Source organism: Canis lupus, chromosome X (assembly GCF_003254725.2).
Source record: "Canis lupus dingo isolate Sandy chromosome X, ASM325472v2, whole genome shotgun sequence".
In the NCBI taxonomy this organism is placed as follows: Eukaryota; Metazoa; Chordata; class Mammalia; order Carnivora; family Canidae; genus Canis; species Canis lupus.
Window position 1 is genome coordinate 40,533,091 of NC_064281.1, and position 12,553 is coordinate 40,545,643.

Sequence of the window (12,553 nt, forward strand, 5' to 3'; positions counted from 1 at the left end):
GAAATTATAGAAGTGAAAAATAATCAGAATTAAAAGCGAACGGGGGGGGGGGCACCTAGGTGCCTCAGTCCGTTAAGAGTCTGCCTTCAGCTCAGGTCATGATCTCTGGGTCCTGGGATTGAGCCCCGCATCCAGCCTGCTTCTTCCTCTGCCCCTCCCCCTGCCTGTGCTCACTCTTGCTCTCTCTCTCAAATGAATACATAAAATCTTTTTTAAAAAAGCAGACTGGATGGGCTCATAGTAGCATGAGGATGACAGGATGGAATCTGAACTTGAGGACAGAACAACAGAATTTCTCCAATCTGAATAAAAGAGAAAAAATAGTTGAGGGAAAAATATCCCAGTCTCCAAAGCCAGTTGGACAATAATAAAGGTACTAATATTCATATCATTAAAGTCCCTAATGGAGAAGAGAGAATGGGCCTGAAAATGAATTCAAAGAAATAATGGCTCTTAACTACAGACAATAAACTGCTGGTAAGAAAAAGGGAGGTGGGCGGGGGAATGGGTGAAATAGGTGACGGGGATTAAGGAGTGCATGAGCACTGTCATGATGAGCACTGGGTATTATATGGAAGTGTAGAATCAGTATATTGTACACCTGAAACTAATATGATACTGTATGTTAACTGTACTGGAATTAAAATTTTTTTAAAGATTTTATTTGGCTCAGGGCATCCTGGGATCGAGTTCCTTGTCAGGCTCCCTGCGGGGAGCCTGTGTCTCCTTCTGCCTATGTCTCTGCATCTCTCTCTGTATCTCTCATGAATAAATAAATGACATCTTTTTTTTAAATTTTTATTTATTTATTTGTGATAGTCACACACAGAGAGAGAGAGGCAGAGACACAGGCAGGAGAAGCAGGCTCCATGTACCGGGAGCCCGACGTGGGATTCGATCCCGAGTCTCCAGGATCGCGCCCTGGGCCAAAGGCAGGCGCCAAACCGCTGCGCCACCCAAGGATCCCATGACATCTTTTTTTTAAAAAGAAAATTATATTTTAAAAGTAGGAGAGGGGAAAAAAAATAAAAGTAGGAGAGGGGCGCCTGGGTGGCTCAATTGGCTGGGTATCTGTCTTTGGCTCAGGTCCTGATCCCAGGGTCCTGGGATTGAGCCCTACATTGGGGTCCCTGCTCAGCGAGGAATTTGCTTATTCCTCTCCCTCTGACCCTTCCCCCTCCTCATGCTCTAACTCGCTCTCTTCCTTGCTCTCTCAAATGAATAAATTTTAAAAATCTTTTAAAAAGTAGGAGAGTAAAGGGGACTAAATGAAAATAAGTTTTCTACACCCAGTAGACTGTGATCAGTTATGTATGCATATTTTAATACCTAGAGAAAGCATTAAGAAAACTATATAAAGTGATATACTTTAAAAACACCATGTAAGTCAAAATGGAATTCTAAAATATATTCAAGTAACCCACTGTAAGGCAAGAAAGGAAAACAGAAGAATGAGAAATAAAGGGAATAATAGGGCAGCCTGGGTGGCTCAGTGGTTTAAGAGCCCAGGGTGTGATCCTGGAATCCCAGCATCGAGTCCTCCCAGGATCGAGTCCCACATCGGGCTCCCTGCATGGAGCCTGCTTCTCCCTCTGCCTGTGTCTCTGCCTCCCTCCCTCTCTCTCTGTGTGTATCATGAATGAATAAATAAAATCTTTTTTAAAAAGGGAACAATAAACATTAGACTTTAGCCGTAAAATACCAGTAATTATGTTAAAAATGAACAGTCTAAATACATGAGTTAAAACATGTCACAGAATGGTTTTAAAACACAACCTAACTGTATGGTGTCTACTAGAAAATCACTTCAAGGGCGCCTGCGTGGCTCAGATGTTGGGCGTCTGACTTCAGCTCAGGTCTAGATCTCCAGGTTGTGGGATCGGCTGGCATCCGGATTCCTGCTCTGGGGGCATCTGCCTCTCCCTCTGCCTCCCACTCCCCCGCTTGTTCTCTCTCTCTCTCTCTCTCTCTCTGAATAAATAAAATCTTTAAAAAAAAAAGAAACTCACTTCAAATATAACAACCTAGGTAGGTAGAAAGTAAAAGGATGGAAAAAGATATACTACCTAAATTTGTAAAAGGAGCGCTTATATTAATATCAAATAAAGTAGACTTCAGAGCAAACAAAATTACCAGGAACAAAGAGGGATACTGCATAATGATGAAAGGGCCACTCCACCAAGAAGACACAGCAATCCAAAATGTGTATGCACCAAACAGAGCTTCAAAATACATGAAGCAAAACAGAAGTGAAAGGAGAAATCAACAAATCCACAATTATAGTAAAAAACTTCAATACTCCCTAACTACTAAACATAAAATCAGCAAGACTATACAACTCAAAACCATAAAGCAACAGGATCTAATTTATAGGACACTCCACCCGATAACAGCATAATTCACATTCTTTTCAAATACCCATGGAACATTCACCAAGAAAGATAGCTCATATTCTGGGTCATAAAACAAACTTCAATAAAAGAACTGAAATCATACAGAATATGTTCTCTGACCATAGTGGAATCAAACTAGAAATTAAGAACAAAGTAAAATCTCCAAACATTTGGAAACTAAACAACACATTTCTCACTAATCTATAGGTCAAAAAGGGAATTTCAAGAGAAATTGTAAAAAATACAATGAACTGAACGAAAATGAAAATATAACATACCATAATTTGTGGAATGTAGCTAAAGCAGGACTGACATGGGAATCTAGAGCACTAAATGCTCCCTTACATTAGAAAAGAGGAAAAGTCTCAAATCAATCACGTAAGCTCCCACATCAAGACACTAGAAAAAGAACAAAATAAAATGAACTCAAAATAAGCAGAAGGAGAAACATACTAAAGAGCAGAAATCAATTAAATTGAAGATAGGAAAACAATAGAGAAAATAAATTATATAAAAGCTGTTTCTCTGAAAAGATCAATCAAATTGATAAACCTATAGCAAGAAAGAAGACATAAATCACTAATATCACAAATGAGACAGAGGAATCTTGCTACAGACCCTGTAGCCATTAAAAGGAAAATAAAGTCCTCAATCCAGTACCCACATTCTTCGGAAGAAAGATGGTATGTGAATATCTGTCCATAGCAAATATATAGTCAATCCATGAACAAAAATGTTTATAAAATCTGTCACTATTCAGAAAAAAACTTGCAGACTATTAAATTTCTTTGACACTCCTCCTCCCCTCCTTCCCCAGAAAGAACCACTGTATGATTCAGCAATCCCACTTCTGGGTATATGTTCAACAGGAATAAAGCCATTGCCTCAAAGAGATATCTGTACTCCCATGTTCACTGCAGCATTATTCACAATAGCCAAGGTTTGGAAATAGCCTAAATCCCTTTCAGCAAATGAATGTATCAAGTAAATGTGGTATATATGTATACACAACAGAATATCATTCAGCCTTACAAAAGAAGAAAATCCTGTCATTTATGACAACAAGGATGACCCTGGAGGGCATTATACTAAGTGAAATAAGCCAGACTGAGAAAGACAAATACTATATGGTATCACTTATATGAGGGATCTTAAAAGATTTTTTTTAAAAAAATTGATGAGATGAGCACTGGATATTATACTATACGTTGGCAAATTGAATTTAAATAAAACATAAAAATAATTAAAAGTCAAATAAATTAAAAATAGAAAATAAAAATAAAAGGTCAAAGTTAAAAGGATGACTGGGTGGCTCAGTGGGTTAAGCATCTGCCTTCAGCTCAGGTCATGATCTCAGGGTCCTGCTATCTAGCCCCAGGTCCAGTTCTCTGCTCAGGGGAGAGTCTGCTTCTCCCTCTCCCTCTGCCCCTCCCTCCCCGCCCCCATGCTCTCTCTTATGCTCTCTCTAGCATGCTCGCTCTCTCTCTCTCTCTCTCTCAAATAAGTAAATAAAATCTTAAAAAAAAAAAAAGGTCAAAGTCATTGAACCAGAGAGTAAAATAGTGGTTATCAGAGGCTGGGGGTGGGGGAAATAGAGGTTGGTAAAAACGTATGAAGATTCAGCTATAAGATGGATAAGGTCTGAGTATCTAATGTATACCTTAGTGACTGTAGTTGATAACTGTATATTTTTTTATTTTTTATTTTTTGTATTTTTTATTGGAGTTCGATCACTGTATATTTTTTAAAGATTTTATTTATTTATTCATGAGAGACAGAGAGAGAGAGAGAGAGAGAGAGAGAGAGAAAGAGAGAGGCAGAGACATAGGCAGAGGGAGAAGCAGGCCCCATACAGGAAGCCCAATGTGGGACTCAATCCCGGGACTCCAGGATCACGCCCTGAGCCAAAGGCAGGCTCTTAACCGCTGAGCCACCCAGGTGTCCCGATAACTGTATTTTATAATTAAAATTTGCTAAAAGAGTAGAACTTAAATGTTCTTACCAACAAAAAGAGTAAATATGTGAAATGATGGCTGTGTCTTTAAATAAAGGAAAACTATGAGAATTCCTAGGCATTTAAAATGACAACTTAGATAAAATGGACTAATTCCTTGAAAACCACAAACTACCAAAATTCAGCCAATATGGAATTTATAATATGAATAGTCCAAAAACTATTAAAGAAATTAGATTAGTAATTTAAATAGTCTTGAAAAAAGAAAGCTCCAGATCCACATGGTTTCCCTGGAGAATTCTACCAAACATTTAAAGAACTAACACCAAATTTACAGTCTTTTCTAGAATACCAAAGAGAAGGGAACACTTTTGTGTCGGGGGTCTCCAAGACCATGCCCAGGCTCAATAATGCACTAGAAACTCAGCATACAGTCAGACTCGTGGCTATGATTATCACAATGAGAGGATGTAGAGCAAAATTAGCAAAGGGAAAAGGCACATGGGGTAACATCCAGAGAAAACCAGGAACAAGCTTCCAAGAGTCCTTTCCCAGTGGAGTCACACAGGATGAACCCAACGTCCACCAGCAAAGCATTGTGACAACACATGTGAAATGCCATCTATCAGGGAAGCTCATGAGAAACTCAGTTCCCAGGGCATTTATCAGGGGTTGGTCATATAGGCACCCTCTGTCTCTAGCACTTACCAAAATTCCAGACTCCCAGAAGGAAAGCAGATGTTCCACATAAACCATATTGTTTGTATAAACAGTTTAGGCACAGTGAGCCACTCTTATCAGTCCCAGTAATAACGGGAACCCTCCTCAGATGCCAACCCGGGACTAACCTTGCAAGCAGGCCTTTCAAAGGATAGCATTCAGGCCTGCTGTATTAACTCTTTTCTGCACAGCTTGGAAATCAGGAGACTCAAAATTTAGTTCCAGCATAAGTCACATATGTACAAACAGTTTAGGCACTTATCAATTATGGGAATGGTGGGAACCCTCCGAAAATCCAAGTTCCCAGTTACCCCCAAAGAGCTTGTGTGTTAACTCTTTTCTGTACAACTTCCCAACTCCACTTCTGAGGCAAGTATTAGCCTAATCCCATAACCAGACAAAGGCAGTGAGGGGGGGATAAAACCCTCAAAACTTCTCTCATGAACTCTGATAGAAAAATCTACAACAAAATATTAGTGATACAGAGTCCAGAAATGTATAAAAAGAATTATACACTGGCCAAATGGGGCTTATTCCAGGGATGCGGGGTCAGTTCAAAAATCAATCTCCAATCAATGTAATCTACCATATCCACAGACTAAGGAAGAAAAATCATAAGATCGGGCAGCCCCGGTGGCTCAGCGGTTTAGCACCTGCCTTCAGCCCAGGGCCTGATCCTGGAGACCTGGGATGTAGTCCCACATCGGGCTCCCTGCATGGAGCCTGCTTCTTTCTCTGCCTGTGTCTCTGCCTCTCTCTCTGTGTCTCTCATGAATAAATAAATAAAATCCTTTAAAAAAAAGAAAAGAAAAATCATACAATCTATCAATTGGTGCAGAATCAGCATTTGAAAAAATTCAGCATGCATTGCTGATAAAAAAAAAAAAAACTCTCAGCAGAGACGGCTTAGTGGTTGAGCATCTGCCTTTGGCCAGGTCGTGATCCCGGGGTTCTGGGATCAAGTCCCACATCAGGCTCCCTGCATGGAGCCTGCTTCTCCCTCTGCCTGTGTCTCTGTCTCTCTCTCTCTGCGTGTCTCATAAACAAATAAATAAAATCTTTAAAAACAAACAAGCAAACAAAAAACTCTCGGCAAACTAGGAAGAGGGGGGTACTTTCTCAACTTGATAAAGAGCGGCTAATAGTTTTCTTTATGGTGAAATATGGAATGTCTCCCCCTTACGATAGAGAACAAGGGAAGTATGTCCACTCATATCACTCTGACTCAACATAGGCCTGAAAGTTCTAGCCTGCACAATGAGGTTAGAAAAGGAAATAAAAAGCACACAGATTGGAAGGGAAGAAATAAAACGGTATGCTCACAGACAAGTTGATTGTCTACGTAGAAAGTCCCAAAGAGTCTACCAGAAAACTTTTAGAACTAATAAGTGGGTCCAGCTAAGTCAAAGGATAGAAGATCAACCCGCAAAAATTAATTGCATTTCTATGTACTAATAAACAATGAATGAGAAAGCTGAAAATAAAAATACAATACTATTTATAATCACTCCAAAGAAAACAAAATACAATATATGCTTAACAAAACATGTACAGGATCTATATGCTGAAAATTCCAAAATGCTGATGAAAGACATCAAAGAAGGTCTAAACAAGTGGAGAGGGCAGCCTGGGTGGCTCAGCGGTTTGGTGCCTGACTTTGGCCCAGAGTGTGATTGATCCTGGAGACCCGGGATCAAGTCCCACGTCGGGCTCCCTGCATGGAGCCTGCTTCTCCTTCTGCCTGTGTCTCTGTCTCTCTCGCTCTGTGTCTCTCATGAACAAATAAATAAATGGAATCTTTAGAAAAAAAATAAACAGGGATCCCTGGGTGGCGCAGCGGTTTGGCGCCTGCCTTTGGCCCAGGGCGCGATCCTGGAGACCCGGGATCGAATCCCACATCGGGCTCCCGGTGCATGGGGCCTGCTTCTCCCTCTGCCTGTGTCTCTGCCTCTCTCTCTCTCTCTGTGACTATCATAAATAAATAAAAAAAAAATTAAAAAAAAAAAGAATACAATCCACACTCTTGAAAAAAATAAAATAAAATAAACAAGTGGAGAGGCACACAAATCCTCTTCATGGATTGGAAGACTCAGTATAGTATGGATGTCAATTTTCCCCAAATTGATCTATAAGTTTAGCACAATCCCTAACAAAATCCCAGCAAAGTCTCTCTCTTTTTAAGAATATTTTATTTATTTATGAGAGACACACAGCGAGAAGCAGACACACAGGCAAAGGGAGAAGCAGGCTCCCCATGGGGAGCCTGATGCAGAACTTGATCCCAGGACCTTGGGATCATGACCTGAGCCTAAGGCAGATGCTCAACCACTGAGCCACCCAGGCACCCCTCAGCAAAGTTTCTAAAGATATAAACAAGTTTATTCCAAAATTCATATAGAGAGAGGCAAATAACTTTGAATGACTGAAGCAATTTTGAAGAATAAAGTGGGAAGAATCACTCTACCCAATGTTAAATCTTACTATATAGCTATAATAATCAGGACTCCAGGATTCACAGAGGGATAGACAAAGAACAACAGAACAGAACACAACAGGAAATCAAAAAATAGCCCCACACAATTAGTCCAACACAACCATGCCCAACTGTTTTTGACAAAGGTGCAAAAGCAATTCAATGGAGGAAAGATAGTCATTTTAACAAATTGTGTTTGAGCCATCAGACTTCTATAGACAAAAATATGAATCTCGACCTCATTAAGTTCACATTTTATACAAGAATTAATTCAAAATGAATCATGGATTTAAATGTAAAATATGCAACTATAACACTTTTAGAAGGAAATGTAAGAGAAAATTTGTGGAACCTGGCACTAGGCAAAAATGTTTCTTAGACATAACACGAAAAGGACAACACATAGATGCAGACTTTGAGAAGTGAGACTTCGTTAAAATGAAAAATTTTGGTCCGCAAACTCTCTTAAGATGAAAAGACCAGCTACGGACTGGGGGAATAAACGGCGGACCAGGTATCTGACAGAGAACTTGTACCTAGAATATACCAAGAATTCTCAAAATTTAACAGAAGCAAACACTACAATTAGAAAATGGATAAAAGACATGCACAGACATTTCACCAAAGAGGATATACAGATGGCAAGTAAGCACATGAAAATATGTCAACATCGTTAGGGAAATGCAACTGAAAATAAAGAGATATCACTATACACCTATTAGAATGGCTAACAAAATTATAGTGACAATACCAAATGCTGGCAGAGAGGTAAAAAAAACTGGATCTTTCATACATTGCTGGTGGGAATGTAAATTGGTACAGTCTGGAAAATTCTGGCAGTTTCTTGTAACACTGAACTTACACTTACCATCCGACCTAGCAGTTGCACTCTTGGGCATTTATCACAGCAAAAGGAAAACTGATGTTTTCTATATGACTGTTCATAGCAGTCTTGTTTTTAACAGGCAAAAATTGGAAGCAACCCAACCGTCCTTCAATGGGTGAATAAATACACTGTAGAACACCAAAGCTTAACAATAATACTACTCAGCAGTAAAAAGGAATGAACTTGGGTGGATCTCAAGGAAATTATGCTAAATGAAGAAAAGCCAATTTCAAACGGCATGATTCCATTTACATGATATTCTTGAAATAATAAAATTATTATTGGATGGAGAACATGTTTGAGGTTGCCAGGGGTTAGAGTAACCGAAGGAGGTGACTGTGACTATATTGGGTAGAAGGAAGAATCTTTACTGTGGAGGAACAGTTGATTGTGGTGGTTACATCAATCTACCGATGATAAAATTGTGTAGTACTAGATGTGCAGACGCTGAAATGAGGGCATGTAAAACTGGTGAGATCTGAATAAGGTCTGTGGATTGTACCAATGGCAGTATCTTGGTTATGTAAGATATTAGCATTGGGGGAGACTGAGTAAAGAGTACATGGATCTGTTGCATAATATTTTTTACAGATCCTATGAATCTATAATAAAACAAGGTAAATCCGAAGGACTATGAATGTTTTAGAACTCACACATTTGCCTATTATAAAACCGAACAACATCTTTCTTATGTAAATTAGACAAAATACAGAAGAGCCTACATTTTTGTTTAGCCAAGAAATGTAAATGAAAATGACAATATGAGTTCATGGTAATTGCACATGGTCTATTTCCAAACCCAGAGAAGTAAACCGAAAAGGGTTTGTTGCTTAAACATCTGTATGAGTTAGGATTCCACCAGAGGAGCCAACCAATAGGACATTCTATACACACCCGCACACACACACATTATTTATTCATTCATTCATTAAGATATTGGCTTACACAATTGTGGGGCTGGGTAAGCAAATCCAAAATCTGTAGGGCACACTGTCAGAAAGGAACGATTGGGCCCACCCAGATTATCCAGGATAATCTCCCTTACTTTAAATCAACTGATCAGGAGCTTTAGATCCATCAGCAAAATATCTTCACAGCAACGCGTAGATTAATGTTTGATTGAATAAGAGGGGCGGCAGCCTGACCAAGTCGACACCTCAAAAAGCCAGACATCACAGACCATTTGTGCTGGCAATTGAATAAATTTATTCTGTTAATAGGCACCCTGGCTTTATTATTATAGGTAATTCAAGAGCAAACAACTTAAATCAATAGTGGCCGACAATGAGTTTTATACAGGAGGGACCACTTACAGAACTTTAGAGTTGAAAGGGGCCATGAAAAGCTTAGTTTATATTTCACCACGGTCAAGGCACCTCCCCGTCGTCCTCTGGGCACTTATCCGGGCCGAGGCTCCTCCCGGCAGCAGCGCGCCCAGCAGGAGCAGAGAGGAACCCACCTGGAGCACGACGCCGCGGGTGCGGGAGCACCAAGTGGGCGGAGCCTCGAGGCGCGCGGCGGTGGCGAAGGCGCCCAGCCCGCCAGAAGAGCGCGCGGCGGGCGGACGGCGGGGAGCCAGTCGGGTAGGGCGAGCGCGGCCGGCGGTTGGTGTGGGGGGGCCGTTGAGGGGGGGCTGGAAGGAAGGGGAAGAGGCGGAGCGTGGGAGCGCACAGTGTCAGGAATACAATAGTGCTCCGCGCCGCTTCAGCCGCCGCGGCCGCCGCCGCCGCCGCCGCCACCACCGCCACCGCCGCCGCCGCCGCCGCCCAACCGCCTGCCCAACGCTGAGGCCTGACGGGCCGGGCGGGCGAGGGCCGAGGGCGGGAGCTGAGGCGCAGGGGGCGGCCCCGGCGGATCAGGCGGCGGGGCGGGGGGCGGGGGTGGGGAGGAGATTAGGGGGCAGGTGCGAGGGAGGGGAGAGAAGAAAGCGAGCGGTTGGGGGGCGGTTACCACCCCTACTGGACTCGCCCGGCACATTGCCGGGCCCGAGTGTGGAGCCGGGAAGGAGGGAGCGGCGACCTAGCTGCGCAAAGGTAGGCGCCACAGAAGCTGGACGCGGCGCGAGCGGCGCTGGAGGCGTCGCGCCGGGTGGGTAGCGGGAGTGGCGGCCTCGGGGAGTGGAAACGGGTGCCGCGGCGCGCAACGTCCCGGCCCAGCCTCGCAGCGTTCCGGGACGCTCCGGCCCCACATCGCGGTCGCTCCGGCGTCCCCGGCGTCTTCGGGCCGAGAGCGTGTGTGGGCTGAGGTAAAGTGCCCGCTGGCCCCTCGGTCGGCCCGGACAGTGCTGGGGTGGCCGCCGCGGGGGGCGGGGGCGGACGCCCGAGCTCGGGCTCGGCTGCAGCTTCGCTCGGGCAGGAATTGAGCGCCATAACTGTTGCGGCCGTTCACTCCGGTGCCCCCTCCCGGCGCCCCCTCCCTCTCTGCGCTCTGCCTGGTCTCGGGGCTCCCGGGGTCAGACCCGCGGTGGGGGGACCTGCTCTGCGGGGCCGCCTGGGCCGGATGCTCCAGGGAGCGAGGGCGCGCCCCTGGCTGTTTCGATGTTGGGGGGCATGAAGAACCGAGTGTTTGGAGAGGGGGGGCCGGGCGGCTCAGGGAGTGGCGAGGCTCCCGGTGAGCCCGGGTACCCCCGGAGCAGGAGCGCGAGCTCCCCGCGGGCTGGCTAACTTTCCCTCCCCCTCCCGTCATTGTTCGGGCGCTGCCAGTCCGGGGCCGCCGCCACCGCCGAGCGCCTGGCGGTCCGGGGGGTGGGAAAACCGGGAGGGCTTTGCGAATCTTGCGGGGAAAATTTCCCACCGCTGGGCACGGCAAAGTTAACTTTTCTCCAGTGAACGAGTTGGTTTTATTCCCTCGGCCGTGGGGCGATCGATTTAAAAAAAAAAGAGAGAGAGAGAGAGCCTCCTTGCAATCTTTTCTTCTCGCTTTTCAGAGCTACTGCTTTGGTGAAGTCTGGCTTCAAATTGCACAGGGCAACCTGCGTTTATTATTTGTGAGGGGGGGCGGGATCTGGAGTGAGTGACCATAATGGTGGTATGTGAAGGCATGTTTAAAAGTTGGTATCATTGTGTAGCCCTGGGACATATGTAGTTCCCAGGCATTTGGCAAGAAACTTGTTTGGCCGCTTCTCTGACTTTCTGAGTTGCTAGGAAATCCATGGCCTCAGATGTGCGCAAGGTTTTTTGATGTGAGAACCGTTTATCTGTGAAGCTGAGGATGGGAACCCCCCCCCCACGCCATCTGATTGTATAAGAAATCAAAACCGTGTTGATGGTGATTTCAGTGGCCTGAAGGGAAAGGCGACCTCATTCCCGGTATTCAGTCTGATAAAGATAACTGTCTGCTTCTCTCTAAACTCTCAAAGTAATGGAAAATAATTTAGGTAAAGACTGGTTGCACAACATCTTGGCTCAGTTTAAGCAACCCAGAATCCACTTTCCCAGAGTAGTTCTCTTAAATACCTTCCCTGAAGCCACTTCTTGTCAGCCTGGGGGTGAGGGGGAGAAAGAAGTCGGTCTGAACAAAGCATTGTATTTTATTTAATTTAATATTTTCATAACATCTGTAAACAATGGGAATGGATTCCTACCTCTGTACCCTTTGAATTGAATATCGTAGTTTTCATGCTTTTATAGTGTCATGTGATTACTCTCTTGATAACTGAAAATATATTTTTTCTTTTTTGTTTAGCCAAGGAGTATTCTACCTCCATAACATATCATTTTCTTTTTCATTTAAAGTGAGCTCTGAGCTGAAATACTTGAAGTGTAAAAGATAATACCTCGCTTCAAGGGGTGAAGGGATTACATGAGGTCTTTGGGACACGCTTCTCAGTATTAGCTACCATCATTACCACCTTTTCTTTAACTGTGGTCTTCTCTACAGTTTGATGTTTTTTGTTTTTATTTAGAAAGAAGAGTTCTTAACCCAATATCTTTGCCTTAAAACAGTTCCTTGCATTTTTCATCCAATCAGTTCTGGAATAGTCAGGGATACAGGTCTGGTTCTAGAACCCACACATTCCGTCTCCCACCTTTCTGAGTCACATTGCTGTGCTTTGGCAGTGTGCTAAGTGCCTTCTCGCTTTTAGTATCCTGTGAATCTTGGTCACGGGTGGGAGAAAGTGGAGAAGG

General features: G+C 43.7%; 1 protein-coding gene across 2 annotated transcripts in view; it reads left to right on the top strand.

The window, feature by feature from the left end:
• Positions 1-9,945: 9,945 nt before the first annotated feature.
• JADE3 (jade family PHD finger 3) overlaps positions 9,946-12,553 on the top strand; it is a 137,174-nt gene continuing 134,566 nt past the window's right edge. The window contains exon 1 of one of the 2 annotated variants that reach the window (XM_025468880.2): positions 9,946-10,009. The gene's annotated coding sequence lies outside the window, so the exon portion shown is untranslated. Of the gene's footprint in view, positions 10,010-10,320; positions 10,460-12,553 lie in introns of those variants that run through there. The other variant, XM_025468879.3, reaches the window with a different exon arrangement.